A 19,395-nucleotide genomic window follows, 5' to 3' on the forward strand; every position below is an offset into this window, starting at 1 on the left:
TCTGGGCTATCACAGTCTGTGATTCACAGTCTGCAAAGTAATTTTCCACTTCTCCATCTGATCTGCTGAGCAGTGAAACTGCAGGTGCAAAAAGGCTCCTGAATGGGCTCCATTTCTATACATGAAGAGCTGTGGGAGACTCAAAAGTGCTATGAAAAATATGATACATTACATTTTTTTATTTTTGCTTTTCCCAAGACAATAAAAAACCATGCAAAGATGAAAATAACAAATCTCTATCCCACATGAGCCCAGCTCATCACCTTTCCTCAGTGGCAATCTCTTCCAAGTCTCTCCTGAGGAGCCCAACATGCAGAACATGAGATGGGCTGATCGTTTGCACACGAGTTCAAGGTCTTTGTCATTTTCTATAATAGGGGTGTAACAGCAGTATTAACATGCCTCTGAAAAGAGTCTTTCTCAATGACAGAGTGCATCATATCAGGGTTGAAAGAGGATCTGATTGGGACAACAAAATTGGCACAATTCAGGAGAGATGTCATCAGTGCCGGGAGGTTTACTCTTTGTCTTGTCCTGAACCAGCTCCTTCATTCAGAGAAGAGAAATAGGTTCCTCCAGCACAACTGGCTCTGCAGGATAATGTCTAGGTATTGAGATTGAAGAAACCTCCTCCATTTCCCTGTGTAATCTTGCATAAAGCACGTGAACTGTGGAGTTTATCTGTACAGGATCTGCCGCTAATTCCCCCATATCTAACTGCAGGAATGCCTATTGTATATACACCACTTCAAAATAATTTTGAATACCTGAAAAATTATTGTGGAGTCTCAAAGCCAGAAAGCGGTTGGGCTGACCAATATTAAATTATTATTTTCCTTAAGAACTACTGGAAACACAAAGCAGTGCATTAATCAATCTCTTCCCTAATAAGGTTAATTTCCAGGACATTGGCCTTGGAACAAATGAGTAGGCTGGAAAAACAAACTTGGTTTCTTGTTCAGCAATTTTTCTCACAGAACAGTTAGGGAGCTAAATCCAGACTAATTTTACCTTTAATTAAGCTTTTGTGTGCCCATGGAATACAGTAGTTGTCAATTGAAGAAATTCTAATTTAGGAAGGAAATTTAGTATAAACTTAATCTGGACATAAACTAACACAAATGTTGTTTTTTTTTCCGCCTGAAATATATGTAGCCAAATACCTGTATTATTATCACACCAGGACCACAATATTGTAATTCAAAATGTTTTTTGCGATGCAATTAAAATCCAGGTTATTATTTTACTCTGCTGAAGAGACTGCATATTAGCAAATCTACCAACGTCTTGCTGATTTTAGGAGATATACATGAACGTGTTTAAATGGAATATGCCTAATTTCTTTCTTTATTCAGTTAACTGAGCATATCATATAAGGGGTTTTATAAAGGTTTTGCAGCTCACATAGACAAGACTGTTATAGAGCTCACATACTGTACATTGACATGACTGTTATAGAGCCCACATATATAGATATGACTCTTACAAATCTCACATACATAGACATGACTGTTATAGAACTCACGTACATAAATATGACTAAATTAATTAGACCTGACTTTATGAAATCCCATTTAAACATAAACATTTCATTGTTCATTAACAATTCTACTTTATATACTATGGCACAGAGTTTATGATCTGAGTGCATTCAGTACAAACAAGCATCTTCATAAGAGATGAAGCTAAGAAAATGTTTGCTGATTGCTGACACAAAACCTTTTAAATGATTTAAAAATAAATGCTTAGAGGAAAGAGAGAGATGCGGGTTATATAAAGGATGATCCACAATGATACAGAGATCAGCATTCCTCTATCTCAGGAGGTAGCTTGTGTTCTTCCTTGATTGGTGGTTTTTAAGTACATAACTCTTAATTTATCTTAAAGAAAATGCTCGGGATTCTTTATTAACCTCTTTATATTATAAATATTATATCTTTAAATTCTTTAGATTTTCAGGAGCCCACCTCATACTTCATTAGTGTTCATGAGGTTTCCATAACACCTTGAGAAAAATCTCATTAAGCTTCGCAATGCATTATGAAAACCTCATTACGCTTCATCATGCCTTATGATCCTCACCCCCTGGAGACAGGCAGAATAAAAGAGCATTGTTCTGATGCTGAGCAGTCCTTAGGCATTTCTGTACCTCTCCTGAGAAACACATGCTTGGACTACACCTGGAGTCTGTGGATTTGAAGTTCTTCTCCCTCAACTGCGATATGAAATGAATCAATTTATCGCTTGCTCAGTTTGAATGCTGTTAGATGCTTTTGATTCTCCACTGAAAGGTTATTATACAGTAAAGCAGCATGTAATCTCATGCTGAAGCTCACCTTTATACAGTACTATAATCAAGGATGCTGACTGCACTCTGAACAAAATGAAGCTACTGCAATTGTGGTCCCATATTGAACCAGGATTTCGATTTATCTTATTTTCCACTGTCTTCCTTTTTTTCCTCATTTATTATTTAAGTCTACCGGCAGGTTGGGCTCTGCATTGATTGATCACCAGCATTCTTTTTTATTATATACCCACTCAATTTGGAAACCCTGATTGTTTCTCATGGCTCGGCTCTCCAGCAACATGCCCTTGTGCCTGTGTGGGAGAGAATGAGACCACAATATGGCCTCCACAGAGGCATTTAACATTACATCCGCCTCAGTCTCTATGCTGCCCGGCAGGAGAGTTAACAGCAGGTGGAGAAAGAGCACGGATTGTGCTGACATCATCATCATTGCCTGAAAAGGCAAAAGAGAGGGTGAAAGGCAAGAGAGCCCTGACTGGTTATTTCCACCCCACCCTGGTGCTCTGGTGGTGCTCTGGCAATTGCACACCTCAGCTCGGGGAATCTCAGTCAGTTCAGAATATAGCCCTGGCTTGCCATTGTCACGCCCCACACTCTCCCTCACAAACAAGCAAAACATGCAATCACTTTTTAAGGGAGTCATTTAATTCCCAAACCCACTGATTGAACCGATCACATTCCCACATGCACCAGATTCCACAAATTCTCACTCCCAAACCAATTATCCAACCACATCCCTTTCCTTTCAGTATTTAGAATTCCCTCACACACCAATCCTTGCTCCTTATTGAGAAGGTTTTAGTAGAACTGTTTTTTGTGCATTTCTAAACCTTTTGACTGATCTACTGGTTCCTAATTTTGCTCCTGCCTTTTGGATTTTGTTTTTGGATTGTCTTTTTGGATTTCTCTCGTTACCAGACTCTTTACCTCCCTATTTGACCAAGCCCCTGGTTTACGTCTTTTGGATTGTCCCTGTGCTACTCCGCATCCTGTGAGATTCACGGTTCCGCATAAGGATCCTCCCATTCTACCAGTTGGTTTTCTGACAGCGCTGCTATAGGAAGGAACGCCTTTCCTGACTACATGGGAGCCCTGATGTTCAATATTCTTATGATAGTAATTGTGTGAATTCATTGCAGTTCAGATGGAAAAAATACCATTTAGGAAAGTTAATAAAAATGGCTACAAATGAGAAGATGCCACTTAGCCCATTTGGTAGTTAATTGACCTAAGGATCTCATCAAGCTGTTTATTGAAAGAAGCCAGGGTATAATTTGTTTGTTTCATACTTCCACAGCTCATGAAATTCATTAATCACATTTACATGTTTTTTTGGTATATTTGCAATAAATATACAAAAAAGCAGAATAACAAATCGCTTGTTTTATTTAGGAGTGTACTGTAAATTTACCATGGTTGGCTATGTTTATGTTCATTATCATGCAGAGATTTCAAAGGAAGGAGTTCTCGGAAGAATAAGAGCCGCAGAAATTCTCTTGGCATGTTTTTACATTAAAAGACTTCAATTATGCAGATGCCCCATGTCAAAGGCCTGAGCCTCACAGACATCATCTGTGCACTGAAGAGTAATTTCATGCTTCTCTGTAAAGACCAAGCACTGCCAAAGGCAATCTACTGAAAAAGCAGGATAAACAATCAATGAAGCAGGATAAATGGTAATGATGTTTAAAAAGAAAAAAGTACTTAACAAATCTGAGGCTTCTAGTAACTTGTGTTATATCCACTGTAATTTCCATCCATTCAGTGTCAGAAAGCCGTTTAGCACATCTAGCATATTTGATAATTAGTAGATAATTGATCTAGAAATTGATCAGAAAGCCAATTCTTGAACAAAGGATGGGTAGTTTGATCCATATTCCCACAAACCCTTGTGTAAAGAAGTGCCTCCTGTCTTCCATCAATTCATTTTCTAATTGTTTTATCCAGTACAGGGTTTTGGGGGAGACCGGAACCTATCCCAGCAATCAATGGGCACAAGACAGGATACAGCCTTGATGTACTACTACTATCTGTGAACCCTTAAGAGGTTCTAGATATTATTCTTATCGAATACCTAAAAGTCCCAACAGAATTCTTAGTGTTTAGGTGTGATGCTGTTCTTTAATTCTTTGCCCCATATTTTCCTCTCTACTGTGTTTCTTCACTGAATGGCTTTGTCTAACTCTCTCTCAGCCTTGAGCATTAGTATGAGAAACGACTCTTCCATTGGTGAGTCACAGCTGAGTGTCTGAACATAAAAGAAAAACTCTTAACACTTGCAATTATTCTAAGATCTCTGCTCTGCCTCTGAAAAGTGAAATGAACTCTGCCCCACTGCTTATATACAGTAACCTTAAAAGCAGCTGCTATTTAATTTGCATGAATTATGTAAAAGGCACTGTTTTGCACCTAGATTATTAAATGCTAATTCTAAATATTAGAGTGCTATATAATACTTTTCTCAATGCCATACTTTCCAAGAACATTAAATAGCCCTGTTAATTCAGTATGAAAATAAAAAAGCCTACATAAAAATTACTGTACTGTGATTGAAGATAGAAATAAAATGCAAAGTGTCACATTCCTGGATGTTTCTGTAAGTCAAGAAACTGCCTAATTCAGAACACAGCTTCAAATCTGTTTTGGAGGCCCACTAGGATAAACAGCACATTTAGGCAACGTCTAAGCTCCTATAATCAATTATGTAAAATGCCATGTGCCTTGAAGGTACATTGCCATCACCACCTACAGCAGCATTAGTTGTACCATCTGTTAGTGTTTATTTATTGCCGCAGTCCTGATAGTAATTTTAATTATTGTCCACTAGTTACAGAAAAACGTTAGCCTTTACCTTCAAGGAATGACCTTTAAAGGTCAGTCTGCCAATATGAATCTCTTTGTCTTTTCTGAAATGCTACAGGTTTGCAATGGAAATTATACAATGACATGTCGCCATTACAGTAACACTTTACTTGAATGAGGCTAGAAATAACCTGTTCTAACTCAATCATAAACACTACATAACACATCATAACACCATGGACAATTCTTAACAACCACTTATGCAAATGACATTACAGGTATGCAGTCATTCGTAAAAGGTTCACAATGAGACTTACAGTAGTGTAATCTGAAAGCTAGGAGTAGGACCCCAGGTGGAGAGAAGTCAGGTGGAAATTATGGAAGAAGCCATGAAGGACTTGAGAGCAGACCAGGCCTTTTTGCAGGAGCAGTTCAGTTACAGTAACAGTGATCCTGGTGTGTTTGTGTGAAATGTGATTTTGCTATGTGTTTTTTTTTTGTATGCACCTTTTATGTATGTTTTTTTTTGTTTTATTGTGTTGGGTATGTTTATTGAAGAGTTACAATGGTGAACACAGTAAACAGTTATTAATTGCTGGCATGGTAATATAGGGAGTGTAAATCACACGTTATAAATACATTACTAGCCCTCATTAAAACATTATTATTATATCACAAATTTTTAACTTCAGTTAATAATAATAAAATAATAATAATAATCACATCACTAATGGTTACTTATTACTACTCTAGGTCATTGGCACATGAATATTCTCCACACAGAATGTGCCCAAGTTCAGATTCAAATCCTGGACCACAGAGCAGGGAAGCACCAGTGCCTCTCGCATCCTATATTGAGTAACGCTTGACACTCTGAGAGGTACTGTAGCAGTTTTCCGTTCTGAAGCTGAAGTCTATTTTAATTTAGAATTTTGCCTTATTTACGAGCATGTGAGGTTATTACCATGAAGTAAAAAAAGAAATAACTGACCTTACAGAGGTAGCATAGAGCACATTCATGTGAAATATGAGAATTTGATTCTTACGAATTCAATAAGGTATTATTAAAGAAAATTATACTTGAAATCGGCAACAGTTTCTTAGACATGTCCAAAGAATAACAGCAGCATATTCCCCATGTTAGTTATTTGCACATGTAGCCTTTTTTATTTAAAGTTTGGAGTCCCTCAGCAAAAACAACTGCAGGACTGTCACAAGCTCTACTATTGCCCAGCAGTGGTTTGCACCTGTAAAAACTGTGTGGAAATTAGGACACAGATCCTTCAGGAGTGCTGTTCCAACACTGTGATCAGTTACAAATCACAGGGTCATCTCAGTGCCGGCTTCTGCTGTAGGATAATCTAACTGCATCCAGCCAGGATGCCCACAAAAACCATTTCTTATTGGATTGCTCACACCCCAGAGGGTCTGCTGTTCCCTCACACATGTGCTGCTCTGTAGCATTTACTGGGTGTGCAGTTGGGCTCTCTGCACTGGAAACGCTGAAGTGTAGTGGATCACCTAGTCAGGAGTCAGGATCAAGCAGTCATTTTAAATGCATCAGGAAGGCTCATTGCTGTGATCAAAAACCTGCTCTTTCTGCCTCCTGAGCGCTGACAGGCTCTTTCATTAAGGTGCTCCTGGCAAAGCTAGGTCTTATTTTTAATTATTGCGAGCAATTTGTGTGCGTCTCCTTGACGACCTCAGGATTTTCTGGCCATCTGGGTCTCGGCTCGATGGAATCTCATTAAACTAGTCCCCCCCATAACCGTGTCCAATGAGTCCTGGGAAGGTGTCAGAGAAAAAAATGTATTCTGTTTCCCCAAGAAACATCTGATTGATTTTAAAGACGTGACTGAGGGCCTCCTTTCTATCATATGGAGTTTTTAACAGATGGTCAGGAGGAAGGTTAGATCCTAATCTCAAACACCACTAGCCTATGTACAGTATATACTGTAAGCCTCACATCCAGGACTTCCCTCTGTGTATCTCTCTTGCATTTTGAGTTTGCTGAGGTTAGAAATAGATGGCTATCTCTCACTTGACATTGCTCAAACTTAGCTTAGCTGCTCCTGCATCTCTCTGCTGCTCGCTTGGCTCCATTTTCATTCTCTCTAGTGCTCACTGCCCTCCCTGGCACAGCTGAATTTGGCGATCCAGTCATTGTTCACCTTGGCCAAACTTGGAGGAGATTAGCCCCCTTGACATCTCGAACAAGTAGCTCCTCAACCTCGGCCACTTTGTAGGAAAAAAAACTGATCCCTGCACTTATTATGGTGCCTCCTATTTCTTTCAGCTCTCCTGATGTCACCTGCCCCCTGAACTCTGGAACAAATGTGGCCATATTCTCCTTTTTGTATCCCAAATCTCCAATCTCTTCCTTGCCCTTCCCCAGAATATCCACTTGTCACCCCCCCACCACGTTCTCTCCCTTTTTGGTTGAGCATCCATCCCACCATGCCTAAGACGCCAGCATATATTTGTTGCCTTGTCTCTCCATTTTCCCCCTGTCCTTCTTAGGAGCTCTCCAGGCACTGACACTCCTGTCACAGGGGACAGGAAAGGGGGTATGGCTCCTGTGCAGGACTCAGGAGAGAGAGAGAATTCCAATCCAAATCACAATGCAAAACGTATTCCAGGAAACAAGCAAGGAGGTATGATAATGTTGAGACAGCTGGAGAGCAACAATCCAAATCACAAGACTTAAATCGAAAACGAGGAAGCAGGCAAGAAGGTCTGATGCTGATTAGATAGCATGAGTAAATAAGGCACACCTGGGAGCTTGAGGAGAATCCGCAATAGTGAGCGGGGAAGGAAAAAGGGGAACTGAAATAGTGATGAGAGTGAACTGTGATAAGTACATTACTTGCGGCGTGTGGGAATGTGAGATCGGGCAGAGATGCGTGCAGAATGTGTAACAGCTCCCTATGCTCATGGATGACATTTTTTTCTTGCTCTACATCTGCATGTTTTGGGGTTTTTGGGGGGCTTTTGGCAGCGTATTCTCACAGCTATGCTGACATTTCTTCAGATAGAGTAGGTGAATCATGTCTATGCCAAATACTGAATTTAAGTTTGTAACAGAAGTTTGGGAAGAAGGTTAGATTATAATCTCACACACTTCCAATTGCCTACATATTTAAGGTCTTTCATTTGTATACTGTACCTCTCTTGCATCCACCCCACCTCCTCCTCTACACCCTTGCAGCAGCTCCCGAGCTCAATCCTTGCAGTAGTACAGTCTCATCTTTACAGCTGGGCTGTCATTGTCTCAGCTAGAAGAGTCACACCAAATACTCTATACACATTTCATTCCTCTATCACATCCATTAAGATCTGACCCAGCTACTGAATGGGTTGTTAGAGCCTCATACTCTTGAACATAAAGAGTTTTGCACACTGGATTTAGTCAGTAATTTTGCGTTATATTAATTGAACTCGTACTTGCATATGCCTGGAGCAATTTTCTTGTGTAACTAAAAAAATGAAAAAGGGGTCCTTTAGTCTAGAGGCCTAAACCTCAAAACAAGGTCTTGCTGGGGTCCATCTGTTAAACTGGCTGCAACATCTGGGTAAGTATCAGAGGCTGGTGATGCAGGCTGCATAAAGGCTCATCTTCTGTTTCAGGATGGTTGTAATTCTGTAATTGTAACCAGCATTTACAGATATTTAAATTGCCTTCTTAAGTGGAATTTCTCTATGTCCATTACTGCACCACCATAGGGCGATTCCCAGCCACTATCATCTACTGGCCAAGCCCTTGCTGGATGCTGAATGCTTAAATGCCATTAGTTGAACTTCTCAGGAGCCCTGCTTATGCCTTTGTTGATTTCATATTTATTTCTGTACAAAAAGCAATTACCATTAGTGGGTGTTAAAGTCAGGTTTTATAGTCTCTTATGTTGGTAATTAATTTCCTGTCATAACACATTTCAGTAAAACCATACGGTTTTGATTTCTGCTGTAGTCTTTGATCTCTCATGATTGGACTCTAAGAATAGTAGCTTGTCCAGAAGAGGCTCAAGTATTCCATGTTACTCTGTCTCCAGACAGGCCTACGGCTACGACTGTGAGTGGATTGCACAATGACTCAGGGGGCTGGTATTGTATGATGACTGGCAAATACTGTACAGGGTGAGCTTTGTTTCTCTATTTTCTCCTTCCGTTTCTCATTTCTAGGCTTGGTGCACATCCCACGGTTATCAAACCCCACCCTTGTTATCAGATGAGCTCCTAGGACAGTGTCCAGTGTAATCTCATTGTATTTTGTTGAGCAGTCCTAGACAGTTGATGATAATACATGAGACAAAAACAGCAAGAAAGAGGTGTTTGTGCAAGATATGTACAATATATAGCAAATGTCAGTAATGATTATGATTTAGAACAGCTGGGTGAAATTGGCTTGTTCTTCGTATTGTAAAGTTAAGATATTATTGTGCATTCAAATTAACCCTCAGTCTCTGATACATGCATTTCATCATCAGATTTTACAAAACTCCCTGACATTCCTTTTGTCATAAACGGCTAAGGTAGGAAATTTATTGCACAGTCAATGTAGTAGAGCGTCAATTACTCAGAAACCTATTTCAGGTAATATAGACAATTTGCTGAAAGGGGCTGTTTTCCATTTTTCTAACACAGCCCAGAAAATGAGAAACTAGAATTCAACGTATGCAAAGTTGACATCTATCAGCGTGATAAAAGTAAATAGTGCCAATTAGCATAAACTGAAAAATCCTGATAATGGCTTTCATTTCAATTTCTTTTGAAATGTGGATAACTTTAGAATGGCTCTAAGACAGTTCCTGAACATTGTGGAATCTTGTTGTATTTGCTTGCATTGAGACCTTGTTTGAAGAGGACAAGCAGATTGATGTTTATACAAGGTCTACCTAATGAGAACAGAACATAAAGAGCAGGATGTGATGCATTGTCATTTATTTCTGCCTGCATAGTTTCTGATATACCATTTGAGCAAATTTTGATCTCACACTTCTGCTCTCCCACCTGTAAATACTCACCTACAGATCTGTGCTAATCTTTTTTAGAACTCCTCTCTTCACCCCATCTTCACCCTTATGGCAGCTCCCTGGTTCATTCCTCATAAGTGTGTGTGTGTGGATGTGACAGTGCTGAGTTCATGCCAAAGTATGAAGTAAGCTATCCCTTTATAATCATCTGTTGGTTTTGTTATCTAAATTTTGACTGAACTACTTTAAAACATAAATAGCAGTTTAATTAAAATGCATACACTATGACAGATGCCACACACATGATCTTTGCCATTGTGTAAAAGTGGTTTTCCAATGTTGGTTATGCCATCTGGTATTAATGATAAATTTTAGATGTTTTTTTTTTATAGTACCCCACTGAAGATCTTTTTATAGTAGTGTAAAAAAATCTTGAAAAGGGTGTACTCAACAAGAAAACTTTTTTCTTTCACGGCAGGCATAGTGGGCATCTGTTTCTTTTGAAAAGAATTCTCATTTCAAAAGGAGACCAGTATTTACCGGGTGTAGGATTGTCTCCAAACACAGTCTTGTCTCCAATGACGTGATCTCTAATACACCCAATAAATCCATTTGTTTTGGTGCAAATAAAGTGCAAAACAATATGACAACTACATCTTTAACAATCCTGCAATCTTTTTCCCACTCTAACGGCTACATTAAAAAAAGGTGCAGTATCATACCTGTTATGTGCTTCTACTGAAGGCACAGTGACCCTCTGGGACCAGGACTGGACACCCTGCAGACACACTGACCCTCCAGGACCAGGATTGGTCACCCTGCAGACACACTGACCCTCCAGGACCAGGACTGGACACCCTGCAGACACACTGACCCTCCAGGACTGGACACCCTGCAGGGACCAGGACTAGACAACCTGCAGACACACTGTCCTGCTGGGACCAGGACTGGACAACCCAGATGTAGAGGGTACTGCAGAGCTGTTTTTCTACTTGGAACCCTGCCAGAGAAGCTTAAGTTTCCCTTCAGCTCCCAGCTCAACCCACTGCAAACTACCTTATTAACCTGCAGAGCAGACTAACACTGCTGACATCCACCTCCTAAAGAATACAGAGGCTTCAAAGATATCTGATCTTCAAAATCTTGAAGGAGATTGACAAAGTATTTCCTCACCTTTGTTCAGACATGCACACAACCTGGCTAGGATTTAAATGGAAGAACATTTCCATATGAAGGGGACAGATTTACAAAAGTGCCTCACCCTACATATCACCAAGCCATTTTATAGCTGATAATTCACTTGGATCTTTTAAGAAGTCTTGCTTCTTAAATGTAAAAGATTATATATTCAATTTTCCCATTTCTTTCATTCTTTATTTATTAGTATGTACTAAAATGCCTTAAGGGAAAATCTTAATTCCTATGATGAAATTAGAAAACTCTTATTGTAGCTCTGGGGTCCTGAAAGAGGTAATGGGAAATAATGAACAGAAAATAAACCACTCACAGGCTGAGGCTCAGTGCTCAAATTGGTTGTTTCCAGCAGAGTACTGAAACGCAACGAGGTCCTTTGTTGTAGGCAAATCCTGAAGGTGCCTGAAATGATATCTAAAGTTACATATTCATCTATAAAACATGCATGCAGAGTTCTGAAGAAAATAATTAGGGTAAAGTGCAGAATTCTCAGTGCAAGATTGTAGGAGAATTCAACATGGACGTACAGAACACTGATCTTCATAAGGTTGCATTGAACAAGCTGCAATTTTGTGACTGCTAGGAGTGTTTTCTTCAGCCTTTAATCAAATACAGGAATCTAGTATTACAGTTCTACACTTAAACAGCCATTGACAACAGCCTTTTCTTTCTTTCTGATGCAAACTCATTAACAGGAGCAAATGTGGCATTAGGGAATTCTTAGCTGACCCAGTTTTAAACATTTTGCATCTTATGGTATGAGACTTCATATTTAATTTTAGTACAAGGTGGAATTGTTCCAGCTCTGTGGGCAAAATTAAATGCTGGCTGACTGGTTTAGAAAACATCTGTGTTCACCTTGATGGTAGCAGGACTCTCCTAGGGGAGAGTCAAGATGGATTTAGAAAGAGTTCTTTGAACAAACAGCAACACAAGCTGACACACGGTGTATGTGATATTGTTACTGTCTAATGGGGGGGAGCAGGAAATGAGTAAAATACATAATTAAAATAAAAAACTCACATGATAGGTATAATATAAGCCATGTGAGTTCTGCTACCTTGATTTTTTATTCCCTAGCACAGCTCTGGAGATAGAGTACACATTTTAATTGTTTATTAACAATAAAATAATGCAATTACACAACACTAATCAAAATCACTTCAATTACACCATAACACATACTGTATACAAAAAACTGGATTTCAGAGGTCTTCCTGGAGGATAATATTTGATGTATGTTGCACTTTCATTGGATCCCCAACAGGGATAAGTATCTTGTCCCCCCTTGTTTCAAATTTTGGATTCTAAGGATTGTAGGAGCACGGACACAGACCTATTAATAGTTTTGCTGATAGTCAACTTATTATAGAAGTCAGAATATCATCATCGGCCCATTTTATCCGATTTTACTGAATGGTTCAACCAGTGTTCAGCCTCTTTTCTGACCTTTCTCATGCTCTTATATATAAATGTCCTTTAGATTGAATTATCTTCTGTCTGTTTTATTCTTTTAACAAAGAATAATTAAAAGTACAACAATGTGTTAAAAAGCATTTAGTTGGTTACCATGACTGAAATGCACCTTTTACCAACCATCACCTTCACACTTAGGATATTTGGCTACAATTAATTAGCCAATAATGAATAACTAATAACTTAATTAACCAATTAATTTCATATAGATAGATAATACTTTATTAATCCCATAGGGAAATTGATGATAGATAGATAATATAAAATGTGAGAATTGGAATGAAATCTAGGAGACCCTGAAGATTTCAAGATCTTGGATTGACATAGAAAAACACAGAGGATTTTGAGTTTTCAGTTAACATGTGATGATCTCAAATTATCATCTAGAAAAGAAGAGCTACCAGCATATAAGACACTGAGAAAATATGTTAGCAACAATTACAGCAAAAAAGACAAAAATATATTTTTCATAATGTCACAGAACCTATACGTGGAATAGGAGGATCCTTATGCGTGACCGGAATCCCACAGGACACAGAGTAGCAAAGGGACAATCCAAAAGACAAAATCCAAAGGCTGGGTCGATAAGGGAGGCAGAGAGTCCAGTAACAAGAGATATTCAAAACAATACAAAGGCAAAATCCAGAAGACAAGGTCAAGAGGCAGAAGCTTCGTAACAGGAGATCAGTCAAAAGGTTTGGAAACACACACTGAAGAATACTAAGAAAGGCTTCTCAATAATGAGCATGGGAAGGTGTGCGAAGGGGGTTTAAATACTGAAAGGAAAGGGGTGTGATTGGATGATTGGTTAGGGAGTGAGAATTTGAGGAATCTGATGCATGTGAGAATGTGCTGGGTTCAATCAGGGATGAGATTGGGAAGCAGAGGTTCCGGGACTGTGACGTCGTTTGCGAGGGAGAGTGTGGGGCGTGACACATACATGAGGATGTTTATTCACATTGAGTGTGTGTGTGTGTTTGTGTTAGTGTGTGCCCTGCAATGGACTGGTGTCCCATCCAGGGTGTATCACGCCTTGAGCCTGTTGTTTTCTAATTAGACTCTGGCTCCCCCATGACCCTGTATTGGATAAAGTGTTTAGAGGATGGATGGGTGGATGTTGTATTGACATAGTTGCCTCTGAAAAAAGTATTCTTCTCCCATTCGTCATAGATAACTTGTTGATGATTTGCCATTTGTGATGAGAATTCAAGCTTCAAAGCTATACGATCTGCTTTATTGCTTAATAGTGCATTACTCTGTGCTCTGTTAAAACCCAAGGATTTTTCTCAGCTATTTTAGATTCAGTTTCCCCAGCTATGTCATTGGGTATAAATGGAAAGCAAGCAGATTAAAATAAGGTTTTCTAAAGTGTGAATAATTTAGAATGTGGAGCCAATATAAAATGTATGGATAGATATGAGTTTGCAACTATGACTTAAAGACTAACACTTTCAGCTGCCTTTGAAAATGTTTGACTTTGATCCAACTGTAGCAAATCCTTGACTAATGCAGCCATAACAAGACATGGTATTCGTCAGAAAAGAAATAAGGTTGTAAATAGACTTGTTTCTCATTGATTTAAAATAAACATCCCTGAAATCAATGTTGGAGCAATGTTTTCAAAAAGTCCTGTTGATTCTTGCTCTGTGACAGTACAGCACTGCATATTCATCAGCATCCTGGCTGCATTGCAGATGAAACTGTTCAGCTGAACACATTCTGTAGATATTAATTTTTGTATACATTTGCTCAGCTAAAGGGCAACACAGAGTAGTATTTTAGCCTTTGGACTAATAACTGGCAGGTTGTGGGTTCGAATCCCTGCTGCAGACACTGCTGTTGCACCTTGAGTGAGGTCCTTTAGCCCAGTGGTTCCAGTCTACCCAGTCAATATGGAGACCAGCCCCACTGTAATGGACTGATAACCAAGTGCTCTCTAGTCTGAATAATGCCCCAGAACCAGGAAGAGCTGTGGCTCTGGTAAGGACTCCATCTTTTCTTTCACTCCGATGTACTTTCTATAAGAAGGTGTTTGGTGACATGCAGTGACAGGTTTTCCCTGATTAACAATTCTTTTCAACCTACCACAAAGAGAAGCTCAAGTGATGTTCTGAAAGAAGGCAATGCAGTATATACAGTACCTGAGAGCTGGGCTCCCACAATAAGGCAATCTCAGCTGCCAGATTAAACAATTTCCAGTTTTCTGTGAGATGTTCATCAAATATGTGAGTGATCTGTTACAATTCAGTCCAGTTGAATTTGTTAACATTTTTTATGTTTAATTGACTTCAATTTACAGTTTACCTGATGGATTTGATAATTACAATACAACAAATCTGTGACAGCTTAAAACTGAGTGATGCTTCACTGCTTTAACATCCTGTAGTTACAGCCTGGGAATCCAACATGATGTGACTACAGGCATTTGAATAATATACCATAATTAACACAGTATGATCAGAGCTCTTTTGGATATCTTTCTATTTCTGAGAGTCTGTATTAAATTGTCCAAAGAGGGATAGAAGAGGGGTATAAAAATAGTCTGATAAACTGCTTAATATATACTGTACATGAAGACACATATAAAGAAGCAATACAAATGCAACAAAATCCTCTTAAGGAAAATTAATGCTATAAATTCTCAGGTCACTTTTGCCTACAATTGGAATTAAATTCCAGTGTTGTGTTAATGCTTTGCTGTGTGAATAGCATTTTTATCAGATTTGACTCTGGACAGACAAGAAAAACATTTCGTAGGACATGCGTGTGCTCATTCATCCCAGTCCCAAAAGGACACCTCAGAGTTTAGCATTCATCTTCATGATGTCATGGTGGACATCTGCAGGGAGGAATCTTGGGAAATCTTGGCACGGGGGATGATGGTGATGGGAACTGGATGCACATCAAGTCTATGTCCACCCAACAATCTCTCATCTGTAGACCCTGTTGGTCTTTGTGATTGTCCTTGTCCTGGTCCATATGAACCACGGCAAGACAGGTCTTAAACCTGAGGCAGCTTGTGAATAGGGAGACTGAATCTAATTGAAAGGGTTTTCTGATCATTCTTCCCTTTAAACACATCTTAAGGTAAAGCTCAAGTCCTCCAGATCTCGTCCTGGTTTCTATAGTGCTAAGCAGTCTACTGTAGGTACTGGGTGCTAGGACTGGATCAAGTGATTTACAAATTGGATGGATTACTTTTTCGTTTTTTATCTGCTGACCAGTGACTGAGAAAAATAGCAGTTTATTTTCAAAATTCTAAATTGAAAAAATAGAATTGTAAGTGCTTAATTGCCATTAAGGCATGCCATGATGGGGGATGAGAGCACACTGATATCTGACAGACTGATACAGAAAGGATCGTGATAGCCACACTGCTGCAGGCACAGTTCTGCAAACGAAACTAAGTGGAGGTCATACCATGAAAAGGGCTGGAAGACATGTCTTGGCAATGACTGTGAAAGGAAGAAATGAAAAGTAGTACATGCCTAGGAAAACAATTTTGCGGGTGCATGTAAAAATAATAAGGAAGAACGATTAAGTAACTGCACACAGTGCAGAGGTTTATATACTGTAAGTGTGGTAGGTTAGGAAGGTCCCTCAAAATCACTTCAATTCTGAGCTTTTTATTTAATTGCACACTGGGTTTGCATTATATTCATCTTCCCATTTCTGTGGCTCAGTCACTCACAGAAATCAGTCTTTCGTTCTGAACGCACCATTTTAAAGGATTAATGTACTTCAAAGGTCAGTCTGCACAGATGCACAGTGGATTGTGAGGGGACAATCTGCCTTTTACACCTCATGTGCGTTGTTGCTGTCATTGTTTGTGCCGTTAACGAGCCCTTCAAAATGACAAGCAAATTAAAGACCTCCATGATCACAGCAATGAAAATGAAGCAGAGTATAAATGGGGCATTTTCTTTGCACATTCGAGCAATTTGTGTTTTGAATGTCACTCACTTAGGAAGAGATTAGCGTGGCTTTGTCAGCACAGATTCCATAAAGAAGAAATAATTGGATTTAGTTCATTTAAATTCAGGGGGAAAGTCGACAACAAAACAAAAACACACATTGCCAGAAAATTGTTTAAAAGCAGGAAGAAGCAAATGTATAGCTAATCTTAAACGCTGTTCAATAATGCTCCTCTTAGGACAGTTCAATGCCCACAGTGAGGAGTCTGTAAATTTCGATTTAAAAATGATCAATGGCTTGTCTTGATACAAGGGAAAGAGAAGAAAACATTTCAGGAACGGAGCCCATGTTCATTTTAAGGAGAGGGGAAATGAGATCCTCAGAGGATAAGAGACAGAACAGAAACCTTTGTATATTCTGCTCTACACAGCCAGTACTCACAAGGACAGATCAATGGACCAAGGAGTAGTTTACAGGCGAAACAGATTCTGTATTGGAGTTCTTAAGATGTGCAGGATGTATTTGTAGTGGAAAAGAGGTATCCTGGATCTCCAGTGGTTCACATCAGTAATATTGTGTGTGCAACAACACTTGTGTGCTTAATACTCTCCTTACGGAGGGTTTACCACCTTATCTGGTCCCAGGGCAAGTCACACAGGTCCCTGAGTGAGAAATCTGCTGAGGCCTCTGTCATCTGGCAGATAGAGATCTCCTGTTGAAAAGCTCATTCTCTTGGAACTGATGGCTCAGCATCCGCAGATCATTAAAGACAAGCTGCAGGACAGTCATTGTCAGACTGGCATGCATTGACCCTACAATAAGAACTGTAAAGAATAAGAGAGGACTGATGGGAAACAGCGATGCGTTTAAGTAAACAAAGCAGAGTCAAACAAAACAACAGAAACTGGACCTGGACTCTTTCCTCAACTGCACAATTGCACTACTGGATAATGAATGCTAAAAGGGACTGAAAATTAGTCACAGTGTTACAGATGGCCTGTGGAGACCAGGCCATAATAAATGAAAACATGAAAATAACCCTGTCTGTGTGTCTCATGGAGAGCAAGCTGGGGTATGTGAAAAGATCATTCCTAATGCAAGAAATTGTCATGGGTTAATAAAGTGATGTTATATTATTATATTATATTGTTATATAAATTAATATTGCTCAAAACATCTCCGAGTCCTTCGCACTTCTAATATCAACAGACACTTCAGACAACTGGACAAGAGGTTACAACCACTGTAATTGGAAACCTCTGTGACCCTGAATTCACTGATTACATGGTAGGAAGTGTTATATGTGAACAGAAATTATGGACTGAGTTTTATATACTGTAGTACATTTGTGGCAGGCCTGGCAATCACAGACTGCCACTAGAGGCCGCTAAAGCACTTCTATGTTCTGCAAATAGAATTGTTAATAGATTATTGGTGATTAGAGAGAATTGCACATTCGCATACAGGGTTAATTAAGGGTTTGTTTGTTGTCTAAAGGATGCACACTGCTAGTAGTAGTCGGGCTTTGTGTAGCAGACTGTGTGTATGTCAGCTGAGATTTTCTTCTTTAAACACTCTTTTGCTGTATCTCTAAAGTTATTGTTATGTTATTTTTCAGACCCACTTTACTGAGATTGGGGTCTGTCATTATCATTATCCCATGTAATAGTAAGGGGCTTATGATAGCACAAAGCAGGCTTATTTTGTACTAGAGCGTCTGTATGCAGTCTACCTTTGGGTATTCTCCTGTTTATTTATAGGTTACACACAATACTGTGCTGAGTCATTTTAAAACTTTTCTGAGCATCTTTAGGTGCAATGTTGAGGGCTCAGCAACATTGTTTCAGTTTGCAATCCCCCAAGTTATTTTATGAAGGAAAATGTCTCAGCATCTCAGAAGCAGCTGATGGTAGCCAGTGATAACATTAAAGGGTCTGTGAATACACTGTTCTCCTCACTGATGGTGGAGGTGGAGCAACAGTTTCCATAGAGCTGACTAATCTCAGATCTCACCTTCCAAATCTTGCTAAACTGCTCCTCACTGCCCTGCGGACATTATGTGACAGGGTTAGGATATGTTTCAACAGTCGATCAAAGCATAGTAAAGAGCTGGTGCACATTCTATCATAAACCTTCTCTTGTTTGCCTATTGTCCTTCTCAGAGCAAATTCGCTTTCTTTGTACTTTGGTATAATGTAAATAATTGTAAATAAGTGAATAAAATTAATTGAGTGTTGGTATCTGTCTGCCCTGTTGTAGATCCACGGTTTCGTCCTTGTCTGTTTGATCCACCATGTGGTGACTCACCTCTGGTGATAATGGAGGTTTCCTGTTCATCAAGAGAAGCTGTGGGAGGAGCTCTGAGAAGTTAACATAACACTCCTGGTGTAGCAAGTAAGTGTTTGTCTAGTCTTGTCTTTGCAATTGTAACACAGCCTGATGTTTTGGTGATTACTTGAAACTGCTGGTTTGAACTAGCAGTGGGTGTCACGCCCAGTACACCTAGAGGACGCTCTACTTCTCTCCTGTTCCTAGTTCCCTGTGATTATTCTTGACTTTCTGGTGTGTCTTGCTGTGTAGCCTATTTATTTCCTGCTTCTGCTCTGCTACTCGCTCAGCGTTGACGTTCGGATGTCCTGAAACCTGCCTAGCACCAGGTCGCCCCACGTCCGCTACCTGAGGGCATAGGTTTCTATACGGCATTCCCTGAACAGCTGAGCCTGGGCT

General features: G+C 39.5%; 1 long non-coding RNA gene across 1 annotated transcript in view; it reads left to right on the top strand.

Moving 5' to 3' along the window:
- The window catches only part of LOC138244886 (uncharacterized), a 41,983-nt gene extending 22,991 nt beyond the window's left edge, over positions 1-18,992 (top strand). Inside the window, exon 3 of the long non-coding RNA XR_011193505.1 lies at positions 18,928-18,992. This is a non-coding gene — a long non-coding RNA (uncharacterized lncRNA). The remainder of the gene's footprint in view (positions 1-18,927) is intronic.
- Positions 18,993-19,395: the final 403 nt, after the last annotated feature.

The sequence above is a fragment of the Lepisosteus oculatus genome, chromosome 2, assembly GCF_040954835.1.
Source record: "Lepisosteus oculatus isolate fLepOcu1 chromosome 2, fLepOcu1.hap2, whole genome shotgun sequence".
Classification (NCBI taxonomy): Eukaryota; Metazoa; Chordata; class Actinopteri; order Semionotiformes; family Lepisosteidae; genus Lepisosteus; species Lepisosteus oculatus.